Genomic DNA, 24,693 nt, shown 5'->3' with positions numbered 1-24,693 from the left:
GTTAATGGACTATTGTGTTATTGGTAAGGCTTCTAGTCAGTAGGAGGCTATTGGTGGTTAAATTTTAGGGAAGTCAAAGTTATACAGAGATTTTCAACTGTGTATGGGGTTGGCACCCCTAACCTCTGTGCTATGTAAGGGCCAAATCTACTTTATGTTTAATTCCTTAATGGCTGCCTATCATTAACTCCTTCCCCTGATCCCTTTCTTAAAGCCCCATTTTAGTCCATCATCTTGTCTTCCTTATCTGTCTCGTCTTCCTGTCCTTATCCAGTCTTTGAGAATTTGAACTCTTTTAAAATGAAATTCTAAATGGATATGATGTATCACCTTCCTAATAATTGGATTTCACTTACTTGCATGAAGGTTTCATTTGAATAAGTAATTTCCCCAGAGGACAGAGAGAATTTTATCAGCATGCACCTATACGATAGAATTTAGAAGGGCTGGAAGCAACCTCTGTTCCATGGAACATAAGCCTTCCTTACACTGATGATTTCAGGGGACTGCCATTACAGATTTTTTTTTTTTTTGCTCTAAAAGTTTGTCTATTCTTTTTTGTAAAATTTTTTTATTCTTCTTATTTATTTATTTATTTATTTATTTATTTTTTGAGAAAGAGAGAGTGTGAAGAGGGGAGGGGTAGAGAGAGAGGGAGAATCTCAAGCAGTCTCCGTGCTGTCAGTGCAGAGCCTGATCCGGGGCTTAAACTTACAGACCTGTGAGATCATGACCTGAGCTAAAATCGAGTTACATGCTTAACTAACTGAGCCACCCAGGCTCCCTAAGTTTGTCCATTCTTAAGTTTCAGATAACACAGAGAGAGTTAAAGCTTGAACTCTTATTCCTTAGTGTATGCTTTCTCAGACTTTTTCCTCAGACTAGATTTTCACATGGAGAAAGTGGAGAAATCATCAAAGCCCAGGCTGCATAAGCGAGGCGGAGAGCAGAGTGAAAGGCTGAGAGCACTCAGGAGCCCCAGAGATCAAGTTCCCCCCACGGATGCTTCTGCCAGGGCTGGGAGGCTGGGGAAGTCTCTTTTAACTCTGATTCATTCCTCTCCTCTCTAAACCTGGCAACAATCGACTCTCCCATGTCTACATGTTTTTAATATATATAGAGAAACTTATTGTTCACTCCCTCTGAAACTCTTTGGTTGGTCTAAAATTCTCTTTCCCATATGATCACATTTTAAAATCTTCCTGCCAGCCTCCCCCCCCTCCCCCCGCCCCACCCCTGACTTCTATTAGTATCTTACGAGGCTGCAATTCATATGATTTATAGATATCCTCAACCTACATGTTTCGTTTATTGCAGCCTCCCCCCCCCCCCCCCCGCCACTTCAAAACTCTTACACTACCTTGAATCATATCATTGTAGGTTAATCTGGCGTTTGCTGCAGAGGGCTGATTGGGATACATGGATCTGATGTTTTGGTGAGGGTCACATTGGTTTTCTTGTGCATTCCATGGCAGCTTTGCCATTATCAGCTAAGAGATGGTTCCTTGTAAAATGTCTCTATGTGGTATGTTTTCTGAATGTTGGCTATTTGGAGGTAGATTGAAGTGGCTCTGTGTTGTTACTATAAAATCAGCCTGGAGGGAAAAAGAATGAAAGAAACACAGCCCTGGAATGTATTCTTTTGGCTTACTGATCGCATAAGGAACTACTGCAACTCTGAACGGGCTCTTTACACCCTGTTAGGAGAATTCTTTGTGACCGGGATCGAATGATGTCTTTAAGTGAGTCAGGATGAAATGGAATGTCATCCCGCTCCCCTCACCTCCCACTCCCATTTTTTTTCTTTCCAGGAGGGCTATAAACCATTCCATACTGCCTTTTAGTAGAAAGAATTAGATGCTGGTGGTGGGATATTTATATGTGTGTGCAGGGGTGGGGAGGGGGTGATGGCGGTGAGAGCGAGTCCAGTAAACTACGTCTCCCTGGATAAAACATTTAATACCCTCGTTTCTCCACTGGAACTTAATGTATATTTTTAGATTTATAGAATGCTAGAATCCTAAACACTTGGGGAGCTGGAGAGGGCCTCAGATACCGTTGGACTTAACCCCTTCCTAAGTGTAAGAACTTAGAATTTAACAGCATTGTGGCTGGAGACCGCTGATCTGGTGGGAGACTGCACAAAGCCAGCTCAGAAGGCCTTCCTTTGGGAAGGGTGTAGGCACAGCTCTCCAAACCTTTCTGGCTGACCTTGTTTTGCTCTTGACTGTTGAATTGGATAGAGAATCTGGAGTTTGACTCAGTCTCTTGACACTGGTGTGCTCCTCAGACTCCCCAGGCTCATTCCTGCCCTGCCCAATTTCCTGCCTGCCTTTGGCTCCCACGGAGCTCTGTTCTGTAAGTGCTTTGCCCCTGCTTGGGTTCTATTCTTATCTCTTCTTTGCTCTGGTGCCCTGGCATAGGCCTTCCTCTGGTCTTTTTGATCTTGCATTAGCTGATGTTTCTAGTAAGAGCAGACTCCACCTCTCCTCCAGTGCTGACAGCTGACATCCCTGCTGGGCCTTGATTTCCACCAGCTGTCCAGCATCCTGGAACATTCCCTGGTGACCAGCTGCTCCTGCCCATCTTCACCTGGATGATCCACGGTGGTCCTGGAAAGCTACTCACCGCTCGCAATGTCAGGCTGAACCTCCCTTAGTTCCAGTTTAACATCTTTTGGCCAATAACACGTAGGTCATGGATGAGGCTCAAATTGGAAATCTCTTTATTATCAATGCCTTTTTCACAGCTCACAGGATAACTGCTTTTTTCCCTCTCTTTTCTAACTGTAAATTTATATCCAGAATAATACTGGCCGGGGAAAGAGAACAAGTAAACGTCCTTCACCTCACCCCCCACACTTATACAAACACACATGCCGACACACAGACACACAGATACACACACAACTTTTAATCTTTGAATTCATAAATTGAAACTTTCCTTTCTTAATGATTTTTTCTTCCCTCTATTGTGAATTGTTTTTCTTTTTCTCATTTGCTAACTTTGGAAAGAAAAATCCAGACATTGGAATGTCTGAGTTTATTTAAGTCTCAGTACTCTGTTCAATTTAATGAAGGGAAACAAGAAAGGAAAATTGGAGTGCTGGGTCTGGATCTTCATAGCTCTGGGACTGACCCTTCCTGGTGGTCATTGATCTATTCTTTATCTATAAAATAAGAGTCATCCTTCCAAGCTCTTTTTAAGCATGGCAAGATATAGAAATATACTCTAAAACATAGAAAGGTAGAACTGTTAGAAAGTTAGAAATTGTGAGACACATTATTGTTTTATAATAATTTAACATGGTATTTTCTAAACTAGATCAAGAAATAAAAAGAGGACTTATTTAGTATATTGAATGAGGTAGAAGTAGTAGATAGATATCACCTTACATACCCTGCTGAGAGTACATCGTCTTTTCCTGTGTCTGTGGAACATTTACAAACACTGATTATAGAAAAATCTCAGTAAGCTTCAGAAAAACCAACCAGAATAAAATATTCTAAAAATCAATAATAAATTTAGAAATACAATCATAGACAAAACTATAAAATGAAGTGTATAAGTAAAAAAAATTAAATGGGATTAAAATTGTAAAGTCATAGTTAACTATTATGGTATGGCAAACCATACTGAAACTTATCACTTTAAAAGGAGTTGCCAAACTTTTTCTATAAAGATAGTAAATATTTTAGGCTATGTGGATTAAATGATCTCCATCACAGCTACTTAACTCTACCATTGTAGCCAGATAGCAACCATAGACAATACTTAAGTTTGAGTATGACTGTATTCCTTTTTTTTATATTAAAAAACCTTTTTAAATGTTTTTAAAATTTTTATTATTTTTGAGAGAGAGAGAAAGAGAGCAGGGGAAAGGCAGAGAGAGAGGGAGACACAGAATCTGAAGCACACTCCAGGCTCAGAGCTGTCAGCACAGAGCCCGATGTGGAGCTCAAACTCATGAACTGAGAGCCAAAGTCGGATGCTTAACTGACAGATCCACCCAGGTGCCCCACATGACTATATTCCAATAGAACTTCATTTATGGGTCCCAGAAATTGAATTTCATACGGTTTTCATGTTGTTATGAGATATTCTTCTTTTGATTCCTTCCAACCATATCAAAAGATAAAATCCATTTTTTAATGAGAACTTATAAGATTTACTCTATTAACTTCCCTATATCTCATATGGCAGTATTAGCTATAGTCATCATGGTGTACACTATATTGCTAGTACTTATTTATCTTATGACTGGCAGTGTGTCTTTTCTGACCACCTTTCTCCACTTTCCCTTTCTCTCCCCTCCACCTCTGGGAATCAGAAGTCTGATCTCTTTTTCTGTTATGTTATGTTGTCATTTTTCCTTTGATCCATTGTTTGTTCATGAGAGTGTTGTTTAATTTCCAGGTATTCATGAATTTCCAGTTTTTTTCTTGTCCTTGATTTCTACTTTAATGCCACTGTGGTCAGAGAAGATACTTGCTATCATTTCAGTCTTCTTGAATTTGCTAAGACTTGTTTTTTGACCTAACGTACAGCCTTTTCTACAACATGTTCCAGTGCATTTGAGAAGAATGTGCATCCTCCTGTTGTTGGATGGGATGCTCTGTATTTATCTTATAGGTCCATTTGGTCTGTAGTGTTATTCAGATCTGCTGTTTCTTTATTGATTCTCTATTTGGATGATCTATCTGTTGTTGAGAGTGGGGTATTAAAGTCCCCAACTATTATTGTATTGTTTATTTCTTATTTCAGTTGTGTTAGTTAGTTTTCACTTTATATATTTAGGTGCTCCAGTGTTCAATGCACTTATACTTACAGTTATGTCTTCTTGATGGATTGACCACATCAGCATCATATAGTGACCCTGTTTGTCTCCTGTCTTCATTTTTAAAGTCTATTTTGTCTGATATAAGTATAGCTAACCCTACTTTTTTGGGGTTACCATTTGCTTGAAACATATTTTCCAATCCCTTTGCTCTCAGTGTACAAGTGTCTTTAAGGCTAAAATAAGTCACTTGTGGACTTGTTGGATCTTTTTGTTGTTGTTGTTTTTAAATATTTTTTTGAAGTTTATTTATTTATTTTGAGAGACAGAGTGAGCAGGGGAAGGGCAGAGAGAGAGGGAGAGAGAGAGAATCCCAAGCAGGCTCCGCGCTATCGCCACAGAGCCTGATATAGGGCTTGAACTCACAAACTGGGAATTCATGACCTGAGCCAAAATCAAGAGTTGATCGCTTAACCAACTGGTCCACCCAGGTGCCCCTGTTGTTGTTTTTAATCCATTTAGCCATTCTATTTCTTTTAATTGGAGAATTTAATCCATTTACATTTAAAGTAGTTATTGCTAGGTAAGTGAGGACTTACTTTTGTCTTCTGTTGTTTGTGTTCTGGTTGTTTTAGAGATCTTTGTTTCTTGTTTCTTATCCTGCTATCTTTATGTGTGTGTGTTGGTGTTTTTGTATCAGTATGTTTTAAGTTGTTTAAAATTTTTTTAATGTTCATTCTTGAGAGTGAGAGAGAGAGCATGAATAGGGAAGGGGCAGAGAGAGACAGAGACACAGAATCTGAAGCAGGCTCCAGGTTCTGAGATGTCAGAACAGAGCCTGATGTGCGGCTCGAACCCACGGACTGTCAGATCGTGACCTGAGCCTAAGTCAGATGCTTAACTGATTGAGCCACCCAGGACCCCCTGTTTTGAGTTCTTTATCATGTTCTTTTTGTAAACACTACAGGATTTTCCTTTGTGGCTCATGTAAAATGTTTTAATTTTATAATACCTTGTTTTAAACTGATGATAACTTTATTTTTTATTTTTTTTTTTTACAAATAGTTTATTGTCAAATTAGTTTCTACATAACACTCAGTGCTTAAACTGATGATAACTTTAATACATGAACTTTATACTTTTACTGCTCCTGCCTGTCAAGTTTTTGGTTACTGCTATTAAACTTTACATGCTTTTAATATTGTGTAACTAATACTATTGTAGTTATGGTTATTTTTACCATCCTCATTTTTTAAAGCATTCATACAAGAGTTGTAAGTGAATTAGATACCACTCTTACCATATTGCAGAATCTAACTACATATTTACTGTTATTAGTAAGATATACACTACTGTTTACATTTTTATAATGTTAATTATCATTCTTTTACTTCTACTCCAAGAGCTCCCTTTAAACATTTCTTGTAAGGCAGATCTGGTGGTAATGAACTCCCTTGGCCTTTATTTGTTCGGGAAAGTCTTTAGCCCTCCTTCAAGCCTGATGTACAGCTTTTATTTCAATATTTTGAGTATGTCACCCATTCTTGCTTGGCTTGAAAAGTTTCTGTTAAGAAATTTGACGACGGTCTTATGGGGTTTCCTTATATGTAGCTTCTCTCTTTTCTGTTCCTGCTTTTATTTATTTATCTATCTATTTATTTATTTAATCTTTATTTTTGAGACACAGAGACAGACAGACAGACAGACAGAATGTGATCAGGGGAGGAACAGAGAGAGAGGGAGACACAGAATCTGAAGCAGGCTCCAGGCTCTGAGCTGTCAGCACGGAGCCTGATGCGGTGCTCAAACTCACAACTGCGAGATCCTGACCCGAGCCAAAGTTGGATGCTTAACTGACTGAGCCACCCAGATGCCCCTTCTGTTCCTGCTTTTGAAATTCTTTCTTTGTCTTTGACTTTTGACAATTTAATTATAATTAACTTTTATCCCAAATAGGACTTTGATCCCAAATAGGGCTGAATTAGTTTCGGGTCCTTTGAGCCTCATTGATATGGCTGTCCATTTCTGTCTCAAGTTTGGGACATTTTCAACTATTTTTGCTTTAAATATATTTTTTGTCTCTTTCTTTTGTCTTTCTGGATTTTCCATAATGCAAACATTGTCTCTTTTTTCATTGTGCCCTATAATTCCTGTAGGTTTTCTTCTCTCTTTTTCATTCTTTCTTCCTTTTGTGCCTCTTACTGGATAATTTCCAATGTCCCATCCTCCAGGTCACTGATTCTTATGCATGGGCGAGTTTACTTTTGAGACTCAATTGAATTCTTTAGTTCAGTTATTATATTTTTAAACTCTGGGATTGCTTTTCATTATTATTATTATTATTAATAATTATTATTAATTATTAATAATTATTATTTGATGGCTGCTATTTTCTTGTCAGACTTCTCCTTTTGCTTATGCATTGTTTTACTAATTTCACTCAGTTGTCTCTGTGTTCCTAAAGGTCACTAACCTGCTTTGGGAGGATTGTTTTGAATTCCTTGTCTGACAGTTCATAGATGTCCATTTTCTTTGAGATCAGTTATTAAAGCTTTATTGTCAGCCTTTGGCGATGCCATATTTACCTGTTTTTCATCCTTGATTCCTTATGTTCTTGTCTCCGGCATTTGAGTAATCAGCTTGTTTTGGCAGAAACAGTTCTTCACCAGTCATTTTGGGTTTCTGGGTGTGTCTCTTGGTAACGTCCTTGAGCAGGTGGGATCTGTTATTATGATTTATTTTGGGGTCAAGGCAACGGTCTGAGCTGTGAGGATGGGGGTGCGGGTGGTTTGCCAATGCCTGAGGAAGTTGTGCAGGTTGCTGGCTTTGCTCCCTGCCCAAGTGAGGCTGTATGGTTGGTCCGCGGTTGCTTGCACTCTTAGGCAGGCTTACCAGACAGTAGGGACTGGGTACTATGTTCACTAGTAGCTGGAGCTAGGGATTAGCTTCCTGCCCTGGCAAGGCAGTGGGATGGGACCCGGGGCCTCGCCAGCTCATTATTTGGGGACCCAAATCAGGCCAGAGTATGCACTCGATTCCCTGGTCGGGTGAGGCCAGTGGGGGAAGCCGGGAGCTGTGCTCTCTGTTCAAGTGCCACTCTCAAGTGCCGCTCTATGCAGAGCTGTCGAATGAGCGATGCAGCTTCTTGTGTGTTGTGGTCAGGTTCCCTGAGTGGACCGGCTGAAGGCTGTATTCAGTGATAAGTGGGACTATGAATTAGATTCCTTCCCCAGGTACAGTAGAAACAACTCTAAAGCTGGCAAAGCCATATTTTGTTGTTGTTGCTTTAACTCGAACCAACCTGCTCCTAACTTCTCTGACCATACAAAGCTACTGGCTTTGTTCTGGTGACCATGGGCTCAGCCAGCCCACCTCTCCACTTGAGTGCCACTGGGCTGCACGGCTTGCAGAGGTTGTTACCAGCCCTTCTGGTCAGATGGGCCTGGAAGATATTCTCCAAAGTGGGTGAGGCTGTCTCAGCTCCCTTGCATGGGTAATAGAGGGAGGGGCTGCTCCTGGCTTCTCTCAATTTTTCAAACAGGCCTTCTTATCCGGTGGGGCTGGGAGCTACCATCAGCCTTGGCTGTGAATTACTGTATTGCTTGTCTGTAGCATGAGATCACTCTGTGCCCAGCATTAGCTCTACTCTGGTTGTGATTAGCTCTGCCTGCTTATTTCTCACCTTGTGCACCACCAGGCAGCACAGGTTCCAGGAGCTGCCATCAGTCCTTGTCAGATGGGGCAGGAGGCCACCCTCCACAGCGAGTGGAGCTGCGATTCAGCTCCTTGCCTGGGCGGGGGCAAACCTGGCTCCAGGGGCCTACAAAACTCCTTGTTTGGGGATCCAAACTGGACAGATCTGTGCTCCACTGAGTTCCTTGGTCAGAGCGTGGCCCTGATGTGCCTCTGGAGGTGAGCAAAGCCGCTGGTTGGGATGACTGCCCCAGAAGTACAAGCATGAACTGGGTTTTGCAAGCCCTTCCCCTTTTCTTCTTCACGGTCGGGTCCCCAGTGGTTGTACAGACTCCCCTGTAATCTCTGCAGTCTGGGATCAGAGTAGGGGTTCCTGCAAAGTGACCCACAATGCTGGAGAGGGTTCTCATTTCCCACCGGAGGAAACATAGCCGCAGGGGAGACCTCTCCGTGTGGTGCTATGCTGGCCTGGGTGAGGTGCAATATTGTCATTGTGTAGTCACTTCTCTTACCCTTCTAATGCAGTCTGTCTAGGTCTCTGTGGGGTGGGGTTGGGGGGGGACACTTAAGTCTCAGCCTTTTGTTCTAGGGTTCACTCAATGGGGCTTCTGGGTGGCTCAGTCGGTTAAGCGTCTGTCTCTTGATTTCAGCCTATGTCATGATCTCATGGTTTATGGGTTCCAACCCATTGTCAGGCTCTACACTAACAGCATTGGGATTCTCTCTCTCTGTCTTTCTCTGTATCCCTCTCTTCTCTCTCTCTCTCAAAATAAATAAATAAACATTAAAAAAAAGAATTCCCTCAATGGTGTCTTATTCTTAAATAGTTGGTAGTTGTTCTCATGAGGAGTAACAAAGTCAGGAATGTGTGTATTGCACCTTGGTGCTGTCACTCCTATGTCCATTTTTAGCTTGAGGGTTGTATAAAAACAGGTGGACTAAATGTGGATCATGGGTCACAATTTTGAGTTTTTGAGCCCGTTTTAAAATGACAGTGATGGGGCAACTGAGTGGCTCAATCGGTTAAGCGTCTGACTTCGGCTCAGATCATGATCTCACAGTTCATGGGTTTGAGCCCTGCATCTGGCTCTGTGCTGACAGCTCAGAGCCTGGAGCCTGCTTTGGATTCTGTGTTTCCCTCTCTCTCTCTGACCCTACTCTGCTCATGCTGTGTGTGTCTCTCTCTCAGAAATAAATAAATAAGTAAATAAATAAACAAACAAACATTAAAAATTTTTTAAATGACAATGATTTATTATTTCTCATGATTCTCAGAGTTGGCTTGGTGATTCTGTTGGATTTGGGGGTTCACTTAAGTGTTAAGCAAGTGGGTGATCTGTGCTGGAATGTTCAGGATAGCCCTACTCACCACTTGTCTGGCTGGTGCCAGCTGTTGGCTACATGGAGTTACTTGGTTCTCTTGCTCACTTTTTTTAATCCTTCAGGCTAGAGAGACTGGCTGTTTTGGTGGTCTTTGAATACCGTTGAAGGACAAAGGCAGAAGCAGCAAGGCTTTTGAGGTGTGGACTCTAGAACTTGCCCAGTGTCTCTTCCATCATATTTTATTAGTCTAAATGAGTCCTAAGGTCAATCAACATCTAAACTGAAGACAAATATTTTGTTTTTTTAGAGGATTCTTTACAACATTAATATGCTGATGTATATTATGAATCTCAGTGGAGAAATGTAGCAAGCAGTGATTTCTAGACCAATGTGTCGAGAGAAACTTTGTTTTCTCCTTTCTACTCCACTATCCCCAACTCCTATTAACATATCAAGGGCTGTTAGTATGACGTGGGATGTTAGCATGCCTTGGAACACAGTTTGGAAATCAGGATATATAACCTAATATAATTTAGGAAACTACATACTGAAAAAATATCAGATAGAATATAAAAAATGTATTAAAAGCGTAAACGTCTATAATTAAGTAGAGCTTATCCCAAGTATTAAAGTTATAGGAAACTTCGTACTTGAACTTCCACAGAGGCTCTACCTTTACTGTTATATTGTAGTGGAGTAGAGTCCTGTAGTTCTTGAACTGAACTGGATTATTTTAATACCAGAATGAAAGGACTATGCATTCATTACCTAAGACAGATTGGGAAGATTATAGGATCTTTCCAGGGTTTTATCCACGATTTAGAAAATACTAAATCTAGAGAATGGGTTGAAAGTTGGGAGAGACAATAGAATTGATATCTGAATGCACACTAGTAAATATAGACTGTTCACTAAAATGATTATATTTGTCAGATGGAAAAAAGTAAGTATTAAAAACTGATCTGTATATAATAAAGGAATAATAGTTTTAGATAAAAATTACAACTAATAGAATTAAGCATGTGATCAAATATAAAATCGGTGTATAGAAAATAGTGCTTTCTTATATAGTTGAATATCTAATGAAGGAGAGATTCCATACCTAACAGCAGTAACACCAAGTACAGAGCACCTAGGGAAAATGGTAACAAGGTATGTATGGGAGTTACATGGGGGGAAAAAAAACCTACAAAAATTTGTTGCTAGGAAAACTAAATATTGTAAAGATGTCAGGTTTTCTTATTACTAATGGCTTAACAAAATCCAAACACCATTTCAACAGCATTAATTTGAGAATTTAACAAGTTCTAAAATTTGTCTTCAAGAATAGACTAAATGAATTTTTAAGAAGTATTAGAGGGGCGCCTGGGGGGCTCAGCCGGTTAAGCGTCCGACTTTCGCTCAGGTCACGATCTCGCGGTTCGTGGGTTCGAGCCCCGCGTCGGGCTCTGTGCTGACTGCCAGCTCGGAGCCTGGAGCCTGTTTCAGTCTGTGACTCCCTCTCTCTCTGACCCTCCCCTGCTCGCGCTGTCTCTCTCTCTCTCTCCTAGAAATAAATAAAAACATTAAAAAAAAAAAAGAAGTATTAGAGATGACTACCCCTACTTTGTATTACAGCTCTAGTGTTAAAGACCATAAATGCATGTATTTGTTCTGTGTGAGAGAGAGTCAGAGAGAGAGAGAGTGACATAGAGAGAGAGCAAGGGAGGGGCAGAGAGAGAGAGAATCCAGACATGGAGCTTGATCTCATGACTGTGAGATCATGACCTGAACCAAAATCAAGAGTTAGACGCTTAACTAACTGGGCCACCTAGGTGCCCCATAAACACCATAAATAAATAGAAAGAAAAAATGAAGTTATCATTTCCAATGATAACTACAAATAACGGTAGTTATTTTACAAAGAGAACAGTCAAATAGAAAAAGAACAAAACAAAACAAAACAGCAACCCCACAGATTAACCTGAAGAAATAACTCATAAAAGCTGAAATCCTAATGTCAAATCAATATACGAAAAAGTATTTGGTTTTACTAATAATTAAATATATGCAGATAAAGATGGCACAAATATGTTTTTTTAGTCATTCAAATATTTATTGAACATAAATAATAATTAATGTATCCTAACATACAGTAAGATATAGAAGTTCATGCCACGCTGAGGAGAAAGCACTTGGACAGTAGGCGTAGAGAACGTTACAGTGACTATTCGTAGTGACTTAATAATTCTATTTTAAAATAACCATCCTTTGCATTCTAGTAAATCTCTTTAGAGGAATCAAGATAAAGACACTTGCAGAGTTGTTGACAGTAATGAAATATGCAAAGCACATAAACCTCTGGCATTAGGGTAATAAGTAAACACTTTAGATTATTGTTCATTCACCCCAAATTAAATTTTTTATATGAAGGGAAATGCTTCTTATGTAATATTAATTTGAAAAGGCAAAGTTATAAACTATCTTAACAACAGCAAAGGAAAGGCACCAAACGAAGATGTATTGGTTATTTTTAACCATGGTTGTCTCTGGAGAGAATTATAATTTCGCCCATTTTAAGAGAGCAAACAACATAACACCAAAAATTACCAAAAAATAAAAAATTCTGTGCTCTGACCTAGTTGGTAAACACACCAACAATTTTATTATAAGTGTTTGTTCATCGAGGGCTAAGAATAGCACAGAACATAGAGGTCAAAATAAAAGTAAGAAGTTAATGCTATTTAAGGAAAGCCCCTCCCCCATCATTAGTTCATGTTCTTAATTTCACTTGGTGTGAATATCAAAATTTTAAAAAAGGTGTCTTTTATTTTTTTCTAACCTTAATGTTAATCTGGATATGTAGCTACATTTTTGTGATAATGTCCTATACATTTTACTTGTTTTCAGTTGTGGTTTTCTTTCATTTACTGAGGAAGTTGTATATATTCTGTGCTTTGACTTCTAGAAAGGAAAGTGTAAAGTTGGCAAGATGGAAAAGGACCACCTTGTCTTTTGTGTGCCACAAAACTGTTCAGTTTTCATTGGGGAAAGAATATTTTGATGAAACACAGTCCACCAATGAATTCTGCCATAAGTTGCAGAATCTACTGACAATTTATGCATGCTTTTTGTGGTTGTTTGCTGTGTTGTTCAATAAAGCTTACATATTTGTTGTAACAGTAACCATATGAAGCATCTTAAAGCAACATGCCATGCAAAAGCTGTATATTTGAGAAATGTCAATATTTTTCTAGTAGCCGGTTACCTTATTTTTCCCCATGCAAAAATGGCAGCAGTAAATGCAACATTTAATTATTAAAATGCTATTTTTCAGTAAAATCAAAAATCCCTACAAAGTAAGATTGCACTTAGTATACCTTCCCAAGCAGCCTTATGCTTTTCCCATTCCCAAGGTGTTTCTAAATCTGCACTGTTCATTCTGTAAAATGGCAGTAGCCTAGCATTACTGGTTAATCAATAATGCTTTTTACTGCTTCCTGAAATTACTCCTGGAATTAGAAGACGAGGGACTGTGACCTAGGAATGGAGTAACAAAGTGTGCACCGTTTGGTTTCTCAGTTTGGCAGACCCAGTTTGATTTGTTTTTCTAAGTACCAACAGCTCCCTTTGAACTTATCCAAAAAGAAAATGATTTAAAGAACTCGCCCCTCTCAGAAATATTCTTCAGAATGGGGCAGTTTAGTAATTTGGTACTGGGAATCCACTGGTGGGTGAGAGGGTGGTCAAAGACCTACATTGTGCTTGAGTTACAGTGATTACATTCAAAATCCCTGTCTCATATTCCTCTCCCATTATTTTGCCATTTTTCCTTCCCTAAAGCTATTATCGGGTTTAGTTAATGACCTAGAAGAAAATTGTGCTCACCCCTTCATTTTCCCCCAAGACATGTTCTAGTTTAGCTCAGAACATAAAACAATCAAAGCGGGTATAATTAATGTCAGAGCTATCCATGGTATGCTTAAAAAGATAGATTACTTACTCTTAAAGAAATTAAATTAAGTCATTACTTAATTACTTGAAGTTAGTGGAAGATTTAAGAATGATTCAGAACTAGTGCAGGGTGGTATCTTAGCTGGGTTTCCCCCAAAGCAGACCCTGATCCAGGGACTTAGGTAGAGGTAATTTATTAGGGAAATGATCTCGTGAAATACAAATAAACAAGGGGAAAATAAGACAGAGAAGGGATTTTTGATGAGCAGGTTTGATGGGCAGCTGGGGCTCAGTCATGCTGGGAACATTGAAAACAGTGTGGAACGTGCTTCAGAATCGTCTCACCAGAGAATGGGGACACCGGACATTTATCCACCGTCTCCTATTCCTAGTCCTTGAGGATTGTCCCTGGGAGTGCAGCCCAGCAAATTCCTACGGTGTTGGAGAAAGCCCACATATAAGGAAATGGCGCAGGCATTCGAGAGAGGAAGCTGTCAGCAGGCTGGAACTCTCTCGAGTTGCTGTAGAGCTCATGCTGGTCAGGGGCACGTGCAGTGGGGCATCTGCAGCCTCTGTGGCTATTCGTGTCAGAGGACAAGAAAGGCTGAATAGAACCATGGTGGACCTAAGTTGAAGCTGGAGTTAGATTCCTCTCCTTTCAAAACTTGTCCTGTCCTATCATTTGTAAGATATTAGGCAAACCGTGTAGCTTTGCTATCCTACGTTTTTTCATCTATAAACTGGGGGTAATAATAATAAACCTTACCTCTCGAACTGTTGAAAGAATTGATTGGGTGAATACATACAGGGGAAAAGCTCTCAGCAGAACACCTGGCATATGGCAGACACTAGACACGCGTTGCTGATCGTGGGTGCAAGTCAGGCAGCAGGATAGTGGAGCGGTGGCTCATTTTTTTGGGTGACAGTTCTGTTGCCGTCATGTTGACTCACATTATGTGACCACAAATGCCTTCTTATTTATTTATTTATTTATTTATTTATTTATTTTTTACTTCTTACTTACTGAATTATTTAAGAGAGTGAGAGAGAGACAGAGAGCATGTGAGTGAGCAGGGAAAGGGCAGAGGGAGAGGGGGAGAGAGAGAATCTTAAATAGGCTCTATACCCAGCACAGAGCCTGACCAGGCTCCATCTCACAAACCATGAGATGACCTGAGCCAAAATCAAGAGTCTGACACTTGACACTTAACTGACTGAGCCACCCCTGTGCCCTTCAAAACATGCTTCGAAAACAAAACAAAACTCTAGGGGCGCCTGAGTGGTTCAATGGGTGAAGTGGCCGACTTCAGCTCGGGTCATGGTCTCGCAGTTGGTGAGTTGGAGCCCCACGTCTATTAGCTATTAGCAGTTAGCTCAGAACCTGGAGCCCTTCAGCTTCTCTCTCTTTGTCCCTCCATTACTTGTGCTCTCTCTCTCTCTTTTTCTCTCTTTCAAAAATAAACATTTTAAAAAGTGTTTAAAAATTTGAAAATAAACTCTGGCTACTATTAAGCCCCATCTCTCTGTGCGTTTATTAGTTTTGGGCTTAAATTCCTTTTTTATTAATTTTGTTTGAGACACAATTGGCTCTGTTTAAACCAACTTGATTGCTGTCTCTACCAGCTTCTTGTTATGCACAGATCCAACCAACATGACATCATCCTAATCCTCGCTTAGAGTCAACAACAGAGCCAGCCTTACTACCCAGGATTGAAACTGAACTGGCTGGTGTGTGGTTGCCTGGCTTTCAATTTATGCATCATGTCATTACGCAATCTGCCTTTCTCCGTCTTATCCACAGCGATATTTCTTAATGACCTTGTGACTAGCTTTGATGAAATCCAGGAACACTGCCGTAGCATGTCTGAACCCAATCAAAAGAATACTTCTTTTTCTAAGTATTAAAAAGCATTACATGATGTGTTGAGCTCCTACTCTGCTAAGAATCATTTTTCTGTCTCAGGGTGACTTTTCCAAGATTCAACGGCAAATGAACAAAACCCAGTTTCTTGCTATTAAAAAAATGGGCAGTAATAAGGCATCCTTGCAAAGTGGATGCTGTGATTTAGTGAGATAATGTGTGAAAGCACCTAGCATGGCTCCAGAGTCCATAGGTGTCTAATTTCTCAGTTCCCTTTCTCAGGTTCCAGAGACAGCAAACACAAATAATTCATTAGCCAATCAATCGATGAATCCATCGATCCATTCTTCCCTGCATACATATATATTCAACCAGTTTTTATTGCCCCCTCCTCATTTACTGAAGTGGTACAGCATAGGGGAAGGTTGGGAAGAGCATGGATTCTGGAGCTCATACTATCCGGGTTCTAATCTTGGATCTTCTCCTGACCGTGTGACCTTGCCAGGTCGCTTAAGCCTCGCCATCCTTCACGTTCATCATCTATCAAATAGGGACAATAATAGTATTTATGTTATAGGTTTGTTGTATTAGATGTGTAATCCACGTAAAGAGCTTAAAACCACATCTGGCACGTAGAATATGCTATATAAATGTCAGCTATCAAATGTCAGGCTCTGTCCTCGCATAAGGATACAACAGAAAGCAAGCCAGGCCAATCTCTTGCCCCATAGTACTTACTGTTAGTGGGGATCCTCATAATTTTTATGGGGCCACGAGACTGCTTTAATCATCTTGGATTTGACAAATTTTGAAGAAAAAAAGAATACGATGAGTTCTTTTTTTTTTTAGTTCTATTTATATCTTGCCAAATTGTTTTGTGGAATTTTGTTAATGTATATACATAATTAGATATAATTATATGCACATACAATTGTGAGTTCTGTTTTTGCATTTCCTAAAGTATTTCTGTGTATATTGTATAAAGTATTTAGTGTATATTGGCTATATATTTACTTTAAATTGCTTATGTACTAACCTGTTGTATAAATATTCTGTAGTGTACAAAGGCATTTTGCTGTTTTCTAGGCATTTAGGATATTTTTACTTTTTTACTGCATTAGAAGCTTTTGATTTGAATATCACTGTACAAATGGAATCATTCAAACCATATGAACAGATTTATAGTTCTTATTACTTCTTAACAGATTGTTTTCAAGAAAATCTGAGTTAATTTGTAGGACCTCAGTAATATGTAACCATACTTTTTCCCTCCACTTCTTACAGTGTATAATGATACCTCAAATCATTTAACTTGCATTTCTTAAATTATAAGTGGGGCTGAGCATGTTTTTCTGTGATGATTTATTTTCATCTTTTCCCTTTGAATAACATGTTTTTCTCCACTGATGGGTAGGCTCTGAATTGTTTAAATTCTTTGCATATGCCATATCGAGGAGTAGGTAAGGGATGTCAGGAAGAGATGGGGTTGTTAGAAGGACATGGCTGCTGTTTTAAAATGTGAAGAGACTGTTATGGGGAAGAACGTGGCATGAGGCTCCTCAGCACTCAACAAGGGTCAGTGGGGAAGGCGTTTCCAGAGGCAGATTCGAGGATGGATGTGAACGGTTGTGTTCAAACATTTACGACATTTATTCTCACCCTCAAGGAAAGGGGGCCAGGGCTGGTGGAGCTATGGAGGATGGGAAAAGAGCAGAGAGACTGGGGAGCTAGAATTCTTTAGAGATTTCCAAATGTGAAGTGAGCTGCTTCTGAAGGTACTGTCTTCCCTGGCAGGCAGAGCACTTTCTCTACTACCTACATGCAAAAGCAGGTTGGACAGCCACTCTTCTGGATTTTAAGGATTGGAAGACATTGCCAATAGAATTAATTCTCCCTCTGGGATCCTTTGGAATAAAAAAAAAAAGTAGATGCCCTGTCCTATAACTATTTTCTTCATATCATTTTCGTGTTAGTGTATTATGTCCAGTAATAAAATCATGTGCCCTTCCTTAAAGGTGTTCATTCATGGAATACACCAGATGAGAAAGTGGTTTAATTTGTGAAGTAGTAGGTTTTCATAATTCCTTTGAAAATGTTTTTTGTTTGGGGCACCTGAGGGGCTCAGTCGGTTAAGGGTCCAACTCTTGGTTTTGGATCAGGTCATGATCTTGTGGTTTTGTGAGTTCATGCCCTGTGATGGGCTCTGCACCGAGTGCATGGAGCCTGCTTAGGAATCTCTGTCTCCCTGTCTCTCTGACCCTGCCCATGTCTCTTTCAAGGTAAATAAATAAACTTGAAAAAAAATTAAAAAAGAAGAAAGAAAATATCTTTTGTTTAATGAGTGTAAATCAAATTCAATAGAGATGCCTTGAAAAACAGTGTTTTGAAGTAGGAAAATTAAGGAGCAGTTGCAAGCTTGCATTTTATGGTGTGTTGCTTTGCATTAGCTCATATCTGGATTTAGATCGTGTTTGATATGATGCTGATGGTCTAAATGTGTATTTGAAGTGAGTAGAAGAAGTAGATGTCATTCATCACCTGGGTTATATATTTTATTCCTGGGCAGGACTAGAAGCAAGTAAGGAAAAGATGCCTGTTGGTCAGGTGATAAGAGGTTGAACTTGGCCAGGAAAAATGATAAAAACTGAATCATAAATGAGTGTCTTTTGACCTCAGAATGGCACCTCACTCACAGCCAAAAGGCAGCTTCTCCAAATTTCTTTTTTTTTTTTTTTTAATTTTATTTCTAGGATAGAGAGAGACAGCATGAACAGGGGAGGGTCAGAGAGAGAGGGAGACACAGACTCTGAAACAGGCTCCAGGCTCTGAGCCGGCAGTCAGCACAGAGCCCGATGCGGGGCTCGAACCCACGAACCTCGAGATCATGACCTAAGCGAAAGTCGGATGCTTAACCGACTAAGCCACCCAGGTGCCCCATCCAAATTTCTTAAAAATAATACCCTTGAGGGGCACACGTCTGGCTCAGTTGGTTAAGCGACTCGACTCTTGATTTCAGCTCAGGTCATGATCTGAGTTCATGGAGTCAACATTGGGTTGAATTGGGTTCCCCACTGTCAGTGTGGAACCTGCTTGGGCTCTCTGCCTCCCTCTCTCTCTGCCCCTCCCCTGCTCACTTGCTCTCTCTCTCTCTCTCTCTGATAAATAAATAAACTTAAAAACTTTTTAAAATAATAGCCTTGAACTTCTGGGAGGATGGTGGTGGCAAATGGCAACATTGTTTTGGATCTCCCAAATCTCCACATAAAAACATAGCTACTAACAAACAAAATGAGAAAAAACATGGAAAACATTTATAACCAAAGCACAAGGAATCCTCTTCAACCCAAAGTGTAAGTGAGTGGAGACAAACCATCAAAAGCTTAGGGCCTGAATAATAGCAGCATCTGTCTGTAAGGGGAAAACCAGAGGGTAGCATTGAGGCCTCTCTCTTAGACTCGAGCACAGGTCCAGAATAACCTAGACACATTGTTCAGGAAGGGAAGAGCCATTTTGAGAATAGCAACAGAAGCTAGGGACTGAGTGCAGGGGGTTCCTGATGAACTCTGAAGAAACTGGCGCAATATAGCTGCTATGAATTGTAGACGGTCCCCTCCAGGAGAGGGCTCCATGCTGAAAAACTGCAGGGAGTGAGATAAAAATTGAGCAGGATACTGGGATGGCTGGGTGGCTCAGTCAGTTAAGCACTGACTTCCGCTCTGGTCATGATCTCACAGCTTGTGAGTTCGAGCCCCATGTTGGGCTCTGTGCTGACAGCTTAGAACCTGGAGCCTGCTTTGGATTCTCTCTTGGTCTCTTTGCCCCTCCCCTGCTCACCTCACTCTCTCTGAAATATAAGTAAACATTAAAAAAAAATTTTTAAATCCAAGAAAAATTATTTTACATAAAAAGAAAGTAACTGAAAAGTGCAGAGATCAATTCCTACCAATTTATTATAAAATTTAAAAAAGAGAAGTAGAATGATATTCCTCTAGGCAATGAAAACATGCCATTAAGACATGCCCATACAACAGATAAAAATGCAATAAAGACACTAAAAATGATGTAAGATCTGAAGGAATAAGCTGACTAAGAGTTTGAAACACAGAAATTAAGTGAAAGAACTCAAGAAAATATTATGTACGAAAGAAAAAAAATCAAGATTAAATAAGAAGTCACACAAGAGGGAGTCAACAACAGAAAATTATTTGGGAAAATAAAGAAAATTTTAAAAATTAAAAAGCAATGGAAAATACATTTCAAATAAGAATTTGGGGAAAGCGCTAAATGTTGAAGATGGAGGGGAAAAAATCTAACACGTGACTAATAGGAGTCTCTAAGGTATAAAACCAAAGCAGGGGACGGAACAAATACAGAAGCGACAGGGTGTCTATAGAGTCTGGAGACACAAGCTAGCATACATCATGTCATAAAAGACATTTAAAAAATATATAGTTAATATATACTTAAATTTTAAGGCAAAACACTATAATGAATGTCCATGGAAATACTACTCATGTATGAACCAGAATGTGAGTCTACATGTGTGTAACTCACTGATATCATCTGCCTGGTACCCTCTGGGAGGAAGGAACAGCCACACTGAATTTTGTGTTCATTTCCTTCCTTTCTTTATGTACTTTCAGCACACTTATAGGTAGCCTAAAGAATAGATTGTTTAGTTCATAAACAACACTTTTAATATTTAAGAACTTAATAATATGATCTGTTTCCAGACTTTTAAGATAATCATTATAACTGAAGACAATTTCCTGGAGTTAAAAAAATAATTTGAAGCTATATATTGACATAGCATTCCATGTATCTGAGAGTATGGAGTCTAAAATACAATGCTAAGACATAGTAAAATTATGGATTTTAAAGCAAAAAATATATATCTTTCAAGCCATTAGGCAAAAAGAACATATAATTTATAAGGGCAAGAAATTTAAATTACCAGATTTTTTTCAGGGGCAATAATTTATTCCAGAAAAGAAAAGGAGTAACATTTAAAAAATACTCAAAGAAAGAAAGCTAAGGATTTTCATAAACACTCAACCTGAACTTAAAGTAAAAAGGACACAAATTGTTAATAATTATGCAAGAATTGTGTCATCTCCTAAAAAATGGGCTTCGGATAACAAAAGTAACTGGAGATATAGTGACCTAAACACTTGTGGCAAACCCCATTCATAAATATGAAATATATGTAATATAACCAAATAATAGTTAAAGAGAAAGTATGTAATATACACTGGCAATATATTCTGGCTCTGTAGGTACATAGATACAGAATATTAAAAACATGGGGGGGTTACAATTGGGTCCATATAATAAAAAAATTAAAAAAGGCGATAATTGTGGTAGGATTAAAATAGTTATTCTGAGATTATTGTGTATGTGATGTAGGATAATGCAAATGAATAATTATGGGCTATTCTAATTCTATTACCAACTATGTCCTTGAGAATCAGAATTATTATTATTTTTTTAATTTTTTATTTATTTCTAGGAGAGAGAGAGAGACAGCATGAGCAGGGGAGGGTCAGAGAGAGAGGGAGCGACAGACTCTGAAACAGGCTCCAGGCTCTGAGCTGGCAGTCAGCACAGAGCCCGACGCGGGGCTCGAACCCACTAACCGCGAGATCATGACCTAAGCGAAAGTCAAACTTTCAAAGTCAAACTTGTCAAAGCCCGTTACACATTAATATGAAAGAGGAAAATCCAATAGAAAATTGTTAAAAGAATATAATCAAGCGTTTTATAAATAAAGAAACACAAATAATCAAAAGCTTTAGTGATTAGCAAGATGTCTTTCTTTTTTCTTTTGGGTTACCAAACTGGGAAAAAGCAAATCAAGTGATAGTTTCTGATTTGCTCTAAGAAGAACTGTTCATACCATGCATTTGACAGAATTTATTCTTTTCACTGAGACTTTCTTAAGTCATCCTAATGGTGCAGCCGCTCATGGGAAGGGTTTATTTTGTGCTTTATTTGCCTCCATAGCACTTCTGCAAGTAATACAGATTTTACTCATTTATCCTCTCTCCCCGGCAAGATTCATTCAAAAAACTTAAAATTTTTTTTAAAAAAATTAACGATTGTGAATAATGCTGCTGTAAACACAGGTGTACAAATACTTTGAGATCCTGGTTTTACTCCTTTGAGTATATACTCATTAGTGGAATTGCTTTTTTAATTTTTTGGGAATATCTATACAGTTTTCCAGGTGGCTGTACCATTTTACATTCCCACCAACAGTGCACAAGAGTCCCAATCTCTCCACATCCTTGCTAACACTTGTTTTCTGCTTTGTTTTGCTTTGTTTCTTTGAAAGTAGCCATAGTAATAGATATTAGGTGGTATCTCTATGTAGTTTTGATTTGCATTTCACTAATGACTAAAGATAATCTTTTCATGTGCTTTGGAGAAATGTCTATTCAAATCCTTTACCTTATTTTTAAAATTGTCTTTTTTTGTTGTTGTTGAGTTTTTGGAGTTTCTCTATATTTTGGATATATATTAATATTTGGATATTAATCCCTTATCAGATATGTAATTTGCAAATATTTTTTCCCATTCTGTGCATTGCCCTTTTTTTTACCTAATGCCAGGATATAGGAGATTTACTTATTTATTTTTATTTAAATTTTAGTTAACATACAGTACAATATTGGTTTCAGGAGTAGAATTTAGTGATTCATCACTTACATAAAACACGCAGCGCTCATCACAAGTGCCCTCCATACTACCCGTCATGCTTCTAGCCTATCTCCCACTCACCTTCCTCCATCAAATGTCAGTTTGTTCTCTGTCATTAAGTCTCTCGTGGTTTGCATCACTCTCTTCTTCTCTACCCCTTCCCATATGTTCATCTGTTTTGTTTCTTAAATTCCACATATGTGTGAAATCATATGGTATTTGTCTTTCTCTGATTGATACTTAACATAATTATGTTATTTCATAATTAAGTGATTGACACTTAACATATTATGTTATTTCACTTAACATAATACATTCTAGCTCTATCCATGTTATGGCAAATGGCAAGATTTCATTCTTTTTGATGACTGACTAATATTCCATTGTATATATATTACATCTTCTGTATCCATTCATCAGTTGATGGATATTTGGGCTCCCTCCAGAGTTTGAGTATTGTTGATAATGTGCTATAAACAATGAGGTTCATTGTATTTTTGTATCCTTTGAGTAAATACTTAGTAGTGCATCTGCCGGGTCATAGAGTAGCTCTATTTTCAATTTTTTGAGGAATATCCATACTTTTCTCCAGAGTGGCTGCACCAGTTTGCATTCCCAACGACAGTGCAAGAAAGTTCCCCTTTCTCTACATCATTGCCACCATCTGTTGTTTCTTATGTTGTTCATTTTAGCTATTCTGACAGGTGTGAGGTGGTATCTCATCATATTTTTTATTTCTATTTCCATGATGATGATTGATATTGAGTATCTTTTCATTTTTCTGCTAGCCAACTGGACGTTATCTTTGGTAAAGGGTCTATTCATGTTTTTTGCCCATTTCTTAACTGAGTTGTTTGATTTTGGGGTATTGAGTTTGATAAGTTCTTTATAGATTTTGGATACTAATCCTTTATCAGATATGTCATTTGCAGATATCTTCTCTCATTCCATAGGCTGGCTTTTAATTTTGTTGATTGTTTTCTTTGCTGTGCAGAAGATTTTTATCTTGATGAAGTCCCAATAGTTCATGTTTTCTTTTGTTTACCTTGCCTTTGGCAATGTGTCTATTAAGAAGTTGCACTGGTCAAGGTCAAAGAGGTTGCTGTCTGTGTTCTCCTCTAAGATTTTGATGGTTTCCTCTCTCACATTTAGGTTTTTTATCTATTTTGAATTTATTTCTGTGTATGGTGTAAGAACGTGGTCCAGTTTCATTCTTCTGCATGTCGCCATCCAGTTTTCCCACCATCATTTGTTGAAGAGATTGTCTTTTTTTCCATTGGCAATTCTTTCTTGCTTTGTTGAAGATGAGTTGACCATATAGTTGTAGGACCATTTCTGAGTTTTCTATTATGTTCCATTGATCTATTTGTCTGGTTTTGTGCCAGTACATACTGTCTTGATGACTGCAACTTTGTAGCAAAGCTTGAAATTTGGAATTGTGATGCCTCGTTTTGTTATTCTTTTTCAGCATTATTTTGACTATTTGGGGTCTTTTGTGGTTCCACACAAATTTTGAGATTGTTTGTTATAGCTCTGCAAAAAAAATACTGGTGGTATTTTGATAGGGATTGCATTATATGTGTAGATTGCTTTGGGTGGTATAGACATTTTAACAATGTTTGTTCCTTCAATCCCTGAGTATGGAATATTTTTCCATTTCTTTGTGTCTTCTTCAGTTTCTTTCATAACCGTTATATAGTTTTAAGTGTACAGGTCTTTTACCTCTTTGGTTACGTCTATTCCTAAGTATCTTATGGATTTTGGTGCAACCGTAAATGGGACCAATTCCTTTATTTCTCTTTCTGTTGCTTCATTTTTGGTGAGCAGATTTCTATATGTTGATTTCATATCCTGTGACTTAGCTGTTTTTCTGGTGGAGTCTTTCAGTTTTCCATGTAGAGTATCATGTTGTCTGAAAATAGTAAGAGTTTGACTTCTTCCTTGCCATTTTGTATGACCTTTATTTTTGTTGTCTGATTACTGAGGCTATGACTTCCAGTACTATGTTAAATGGTAATGGTGAAGAGTGGACATCCCTGTCTTATTTCTGACCATAGGAGAAAGGCTCTCAGTTTTCCCCCATTGAGGATGATATTAGATGTTGGTCTTTCACGTATGGCCTTTCTGATGTTGAGGTATGTTCCATCTATCCATACTTTGTTGAGGGTTTTTATCAATAATAGATAGTGTATTTTGTCAAATGTTTTTTCTACATCTATTGAGAGGATCATAATCTTTCTTTTACTAATGTGGTGTATCATGTTGATCAATTTGTAAATACTGAACCAGCCCTGCAGCCCAGAAATAAATCCCACTTGATCATGGTGAATAATTCTTTTAATGTAATATTGAATTCAATGTGTGCATTGCCTTTTTACTTAATGAATAGTGTTTTTTGATATACAAA

At 38.6% G+C, this 24,693-nt stretch overlaps 1 protein-coding gene across 1 annotated transcript in view; it reads left to right on the top strand.

The window, feature by feature from the left end:
- SUGCT (succinyl-CoA:glutarate-CoA transferase) overlaps positions 1–24,693 on the top strand; it is a 737,889-nt gene that overhangs the window by 329,455 nt on the left and 383,741 nt on the right. The gene's annotated exons all lie outside the window — the stretch shown is intronic.

This window comes from Hyaena hyaena, unplaced genomic scaffold, assembly GCF_003009895.1.
Source record: "Hyaena hyaena isolate Hyena2069 unplaced genomic scaffold, ASM300989v1 scaffold_133, whole genome shotgun sequence".
NCBI classification, from domain to species: domain Eukaryota; kingdom Metazoa; phylum Chordata; class Mammalia; order Carnivora; family Hyaenidae; genus Hyaena; species Hyaena hyaena.
This window is presented reverse-complemented; position numbering and strand designations above follow the sequence as displayed.